This window comes from Lepus europaeus, unplaced genomic scaffold, assembly GCF_033115175.1.
Source record: "Lepus europaeus isolate LE1 unplaced genomic scaffold, mLepTim1.pri SCAFFOLD_200, whole genome shotgun sequence".
NCBI lineage: Eukaryota > Metazoa > Chordata > Mammalia > Lagomorpha > Leporidae > Lepus > Lepus europaeus.
In genome coordinates this window covers 56,385-63,432 of record NW_026909093.1, presented here as the reverse complement: position 1 = coordinate 63,432, position 7,048 = coordinate 56,385, and positions in this window count along the sequence as shown.

Here is a 7,048-nt window from a genome sequence, read left to right as displayed (position 1 = left end):
TGAAATCTTTTAATCTAAAAATTATAGCTCTTAGATAAGATAACTGCTTGATGTATTAGTTTGACTTTTTCCCTGATACAGGAGATTACAAAATCAGTTGTAAGTGGCAAATACTTAAAGAACAATATGGGAGGCTGGTGTGGGGCAGTGGTTAAATAATGTTTGTGATACCAGCATCACATATTACAGTGATGTAGGGTCTTAGTTCACCTGAACGAGGATGGACTGGGTCCGAAGAAAGGTAAGTGTGCCGCTCACCCATTCCCCAGCCTCCTGATCCCAGAGACAGTCAGACACAGTAGGGAATCAAGGCAAGCAAGAACTCAGTTTATTGCACGTGTAGCAAAGCCTTTTAAAGCACAAGACTGCAGGATTACTGGGGCAGGGCATAAGGACCAACCAATTACTTAAAAAGTCATTTTACGGGGTGACTTTTTATAGGACCAGCCATATGTCTGTACACTCATCATCAGTTGTCACTTCCCCTGATGCTGTGCGGCAATCAGCTTTGGTGGTAAACGACTTTGGGTACCACCCACCTTACTTGCTTTGGGCACCATCTTTAAATTGCCATGTGTGCCTAATTTCCCCACACAGTGACTGTTTACCTGCTGCTTCACTTCCTATCCAGCTCTGTACTAATGCACCTGGGAAAGCATCGGAGGATGGCCCAAGTTCTTGGGCCCCTGCACCCATGTGTCAGGGACATATAAATTGAATCCTTTACTTGGAGGTTAGCAAGTAATTGGGAACAGTAGTACAACTTAGCACACAAATCTCCAGAGATTTTCAGGGTCAAGTCAAGGTGGGACTGACCAAGCAAAAATTATTCTAAACTTGCAAAGAGGCACGTTAGTAATAATAACTAGTTTTAAAAATAATACTGGGTCATTTTATTCACAAGACTTCATGACTCTAACCTAATGATGTTTACAGAACCAGTTAAAAATGTCAAGACTATGAATGGCCTGTGAGTCAAAAGGTCAGCCAGAAAAAAAATAGAAATTATTATGACTCTATAGTGCAGGAGTGTACTTACACATTTAAGATGTATATTTTAATGATACAGATCACCAGATGACACTCTACATTTTAGCAGGATGATGAAAAGCAGAAAGAAATGTAAACATTTCTTCCAAAATGACCATTTGTTTTTCTATACTGAAAGACTTTGCATAGACAGCTCCCTAAACATGTTGACAGAGTTTGATCTATTTTTAACATCTGGAGGTATTTTCAAAGAACAACCTTCAGAAAGTCATTCTAGAATATTCTTTCAGAGATATAGTCTTACACCTGACTTTTAGTAGAAGATACTTGCCTACACAATGAATGACATTGCATTTCAATATGATTCATCACTTAACTTTAAAAAGTGAATGGCCTGTGTTTTCTATGCATGTCTTAAGGTTGATTTTTAAAACTTTATTTGTTTTATTTATTCGAAAAAGAGAGAGGAATCGCTCTCATTACTGATTCATTTCCCCAAATACCTACAGCAGCCAAGGCTGGGCTAAAGTCAGGAACAATGAACTCAATCCAGATTTTCCACACTGGTGGCAAGGACTCAACTACTTGAGCCATCACGTGTTGCCTCCCTGCATGAAAGTTAGCAGGAAGCTAGAATCAGGAGTAGAACCATGACTTGAACTCAGGCAGTCCTATATGAGTTATAGGCATCTTGTGCAGCACCTGAACCTCTGAAGCAAACGCCTATCCCAAAGATGATTTTGATCGTATGATTTTCTTTCAAATGTGTGCAACTCATTCCCCTTTCTGAGAGAAAAGCATTTTCACAGTTCACACTAATGCCAAAGAGTGGAAATGGGAATATCAATGTATTTTCACCTTTGACACTCTGGAGATTAAAGTTAACTCTATCCCATCACTTCAACAACAGGAGCCACTGTGCACTTGCTCCTCATGTGGGATCTCTGTCCTTAATGTGCTGTACATTGTGATTTAATGCTATAACTAGTACTCAAACAGTATGTTTCACTTTGTGTTTCTATGTGGGTGCAAACTGTTGAAATCTTTATACTAAATTGATCTTCTGTATATAAAGAGAATTGAAAATGAATCTTGATGTGAATGGAAGGGGAGAGGGAGCGGGAGACGGAGGGTTGCGGGTGGGAGGGAAGTTATGGGAGGGGGAAGCCATTGTAATCCACAAGCTGTACACTGGAAATTTATATTCATTAAATAAAAGTTAAAAAAAAGTTTGTTTTTATTTATCTGAAAGGCAGAGTGACACAGACAGAAAGACATCTTCCATTTGCTGATTCATTTCCTAAATGACTACAATAGATGAGACTGGGCCAGGCCAAAGCCAGGAGTCAGGAACTCCATCAGGTGGCAGGGACCCAAATACTTGAGCCATCACCTGCTACCTGACAGGGTGGGAGGACATTTGCAGGAAGCTCAATTAGAAGCAGAATGGGGAGTCAAAACTGCCATACATGAGATTCCCAAGAAATAAATTTAACTGGCTAAGCACAATATTCCACCTTCTCCTCTAAACTCCTGAGATAAGTTAGACAACTGCAGAAGATTTTAAAATGAAAAAAACTCCTACAGCTGACATTGTGGCATAGCAGGTTAAGTCACTGCTTATGATGCCAACATCCCATTTTGGAGTGCTAGTTTCAGTTCCAGCTGCTCTGCTTCTAATCCAGCTTCCTAATAATGTGCCTGGGAAGGCAGAGAACAATGGTCCCAGTAACTGGGCTCCTGCCACCCATGTGGTAGACCCACATGGAGCTACTGGTTCCTGGATTTGCCTGGCCCAGCCCCGGCTGTTGTGACCACTTGGGGAGTGAACTAGCAGATGGAAGATCTCTCCTTCTATCTCTCTGCTATGCTACTTTTCAGTAAGTTTTAAAGAAGTTTCTGAAGTTCACCCTCGACTGCACCCACCCTTTAGAAGATGAAATCATAAGAGAAGCATAGTGAATAAATTGGGACTCTCTATGGAGCGGTTGAGACTATTGAAAGCAGCAAGAGTAAGGGTCCTGTAACCTCTGACGTACCTTTTCCTAAAAGGTATTGGGAATGTTTCACGAAAATATTGAGAAAATAACCTCCACAATTTGTTGCTCATAGTTAATTAATTAATTAATTTTTGGCTAACCAAAAATTATGAATTACATTACTTCCACATTAACCAGGCATTGTCCATAAAATCCAGGTTTTGGGGGCATTTGTCTTTCTTTCATTTTTTGATAATAAAAATATTGGGATTTCACATCCCATATTGGAATACCTGGGAACCAGTTCCAGCTCCATTTCTTATCCAACTTCCTGTTAATGCACACCTTGGAAGTTCCTCCACCCACAGGAAAGACCAGGATTGAGGTCCAGGCACCTGGCTTTAGCCTGGCACAGCCTTTGCTGGTGTGGGCATTTGGGGTTTGAATCAGCAGATGAGATTCCTCTCTCTGTCTTTCTGCTTTTCAAATAAAATAATTAAAATTGTTTTAAATAAGTATTCTTGAGTAGTTAGTAACAATACCCATGTTAAGAGCTTCACTAACATGGATTCCTCACTATCACTCATATGAATGTTCCATTTTCAAGAAGGAGACACCATGACTTGATGGTAAGGGAAGGTGGGTGAGGTGGGGGGAGGCAGGTGAGGAACATCAAACTATCCTTGGACTCATCTGAAATCATGTTCTTGTATTCCTGTCCTCTCACTTTTTATGAGCAAACCTAAGACCAAAGGAGAGTGTCTGTCCATAATGATCACAGGCATTGATAGTGAGTAGGCCATGGAAATGTGGAGCGAGAACTCTTTTCTCTTTCCATTCTCCAACTACTATTACACAAAGAACACAGAAGGAAGAACATAGTTTATATCCATTCCTTGAAGAATATAAAATTTTAACATCTGTTTCAATTTTACACAAAAATGTATTGAAGAAATAAATGATGGGGCGGAGCCAAGATAGCGGATAGTGAGGACGTGCGCCGTAGTTTGGGAAAATAAAGTTTCATAAAAGTGGAATTACTGTAGCCTCAGGAAAAGACTCAATAAAAAAACTGCAGAGGAAACGCTTCCAGATCTAGTGGATGTGACACAGAGGACCTACAGGGAGCCCACCGCGTGGAAACTCAACCACGGGAGAGGAGCCACAGAATCTCGCCAGTGCGGGAACGGGAGGGAGGTAAGACAAAGGCAGCAGAAACCCGAGACATTGGGGGGGGGGAAGCAGAGGCCACTCTAGTCACTCAACAAGCAAAACAAAGAGCAGGCACCATTTTACATATCTAAAGCTCAGCCACAAACTCAGTAACTTCGGAATTTGGTGAATCTTGAGAACACATTGAGGGCTGCATAAACTCTTTCTGTGGTCCCAGGGGTAGATCAAACGAATACTCACAGATGCCAGATTTCAACTACCCTCAATTTCACTCAGCCATTCGGGATTACTTCCCAACTGAGTCAAAAAAAAAAAAAGAGAGAGAGAGAGAGAGAGAGAGCGATCCAGTAAGGAGCAAGGGAGTGAACAATCTGGGTGAGTCGCTTTTTGCACAGCCTTAAACCTGAAGAATCAAGCAGAGCTCTCTGGCCACACCCATCACAGCCCCTAAGGATCCATCAAAGCAGACAGCCCACTTAGAGGCATAGTATAACGAGAAAAAAAACACCACAGCAAAAAAAAAAAAAAAAAAAAACCATAAATTATCTCCAACATGCCAAACAACAAACGTAGAAGCTGAGGTAACAAGAGCAAGGAAGACACTATGATGCCTCCAAATGAACAAGACACACCCATGCAAGATTATGAGGATGAAGAGATGGAGGAAATGCAAGAAGCAGATCTCAAAAAATTGATAAGAACATTAAGAAGTTCTCAAAAACAAATTCTTGAACTACAGAAATCCTTAATGGACAAGATAGAAAATCTCTCGTGAAAATGAAATATTAACGAGGAATCAAAATGAAATGAAATGACTAGTAGAACATGAAACTGTGATAGTGACGACAAATCATAATGAAATGAAGAACTCAATAGATCAAATGACAAACACATTACAAAGCCTTAAAAACAGAATGGGTGAAGCAGAAGAGAGAATATCGGAATTAGAAGACAGAGAACAGGAAAGGAAACAGTCAAACCAAAGAAAAGAAGAAGAAATCAGAAATCTAAAAAATATTGTCGGGAATCTACAGGATACTATTAAAAAACCCAACATTTGGGTTCTAGGAGTTCCTGAAGGCATGGAGAGGGAGAAAGGATTAGAAGACCTTTTTAGTGAGATACTAGCAGAAAATGTCCCAGGTTTGGAGAAGGACAGAGGCATCCTAGTACAGGAAGCTCATAGAACCCCTAATAAACATGATCAAAAGAGATCCTCACCACGACACGTCGTAATCAAACTCACCACAGTGAAACAAAAAGAAAAGATCCTAAAATGTGCAAGAGAGAAACGCCAGATTACTCTCAGAGGAACTCCAATTAGACTCACAGCTGATTTCTCATCACAAAGCCTACAAGCTAGGAGAGAATGGAGAGATATAGGCCAGGTACTAAGAGAGAAAAACTGCCAGCCCAGAATATTATATCCTGCAAAGCTCTCATTTGTGAATGAAGGTGAAATAAAGACCTTTCACAGCAAACAGAAACTGAAAGAATTTGTCGCCACTCGTCCAGCCCAGCAAAAGATGCTTAAAGATGTGTTACATACAGAAACACAGAAACACGGTCACCAATATGAAAGAAGATAAAGGAAGGAAACCTCACAGCAAAAGATCACAGGAATCTCAAACCATATATTAGAAAATATCTTTGGCAAATGACAGGGCAAAGTTACTCCATCTCAATAGTCACATTGAATGTTAATGGCTTGAACTGTCCAGTTAAAAGACACCGATTGGCTGATTGGGTTAAAGAACAAAACCGACCTTTTGCTGCTTACAAGAAACTCATCTTTCCAACAATGATGCATACAGGCTGAAAGTGAAAGGCTGGAAAAAGATATACCATGCCAATAGAAATGAAAAAAGAGCGGGCGTAGCCATCTTAATATCGGACAACATAAACTTTACCACAAAAACTGTTAGGAGAGACAAAGAGGGGCACTATATAATGATTAAGGGATCCATTCAACAGGAAGATATAACGATTATCAATGTATATGCACCTAATTACAGGGCACCAGCTTATTTAAAAGACTTGTTAAGGGACTTAAAGGGAGACTTAGACCCCAATACAATAGTACTCGGGGACTTCAATACTCCACTCTCAGAGATAGACAGATCAACAGGACAGAAGATCAACAAGGAGACAGTAGATTTAAATGACACTATAGCCCAAATGGATCTAACAGATATCTGCAGAACTTTTCATCCTACACATAAGGAATTTACATTCTTCTCAGCAGTACATGGAACCTTCTCTAGGATTGACCACATACTAGGCCATAAAGCAAGTCTCAGCAAATTCAAAAGAATTAGAATCATACCATGCAGCTTCTCAGACCACAAAGGAATGAAATTGGAAATTAGCAACTCGGGAATCCCTAGAACACGTGCAAACACATGGAGGTTGAACAACATGCTCCTAAATGAACAATGGGTCATAGAAGAAATTAAAAGAGAAATCAAAAATTTTCTGGAAGTAAATGAGGATAAAAGCACAACATACCAAAACCTCTGGGATACAACAAAAGCAGTGTTAAGAGGAAAGTTTATATCAATAGGTGCCTACATCAAGAAATTGGAAAGGCACCAAATAGATGAGCTTTCACGTCATCTCAAGGATCTAGAAAATCTGCAGCAAACCAAACCCAAACCCAGTAGGAGAAGAGAAATAATTAAAATCAAAGAAGAAATCAACAGGATTGAATCCAAAAAAACATTACAGAAAATCAGCCAAACAAGGAGCTGTTTTTTTGAAAAAATAAACAAAATTGACTCCCCATTGGCCCAACTAACTAAAAAAAGAAGAGAAAAGACCCAAATCAATAGGATCAGAAATGAAATGGGAAACGTAACAAGAGACACCACAGAAATAAAAAGAATCATCAGAAATTACTACAAGGA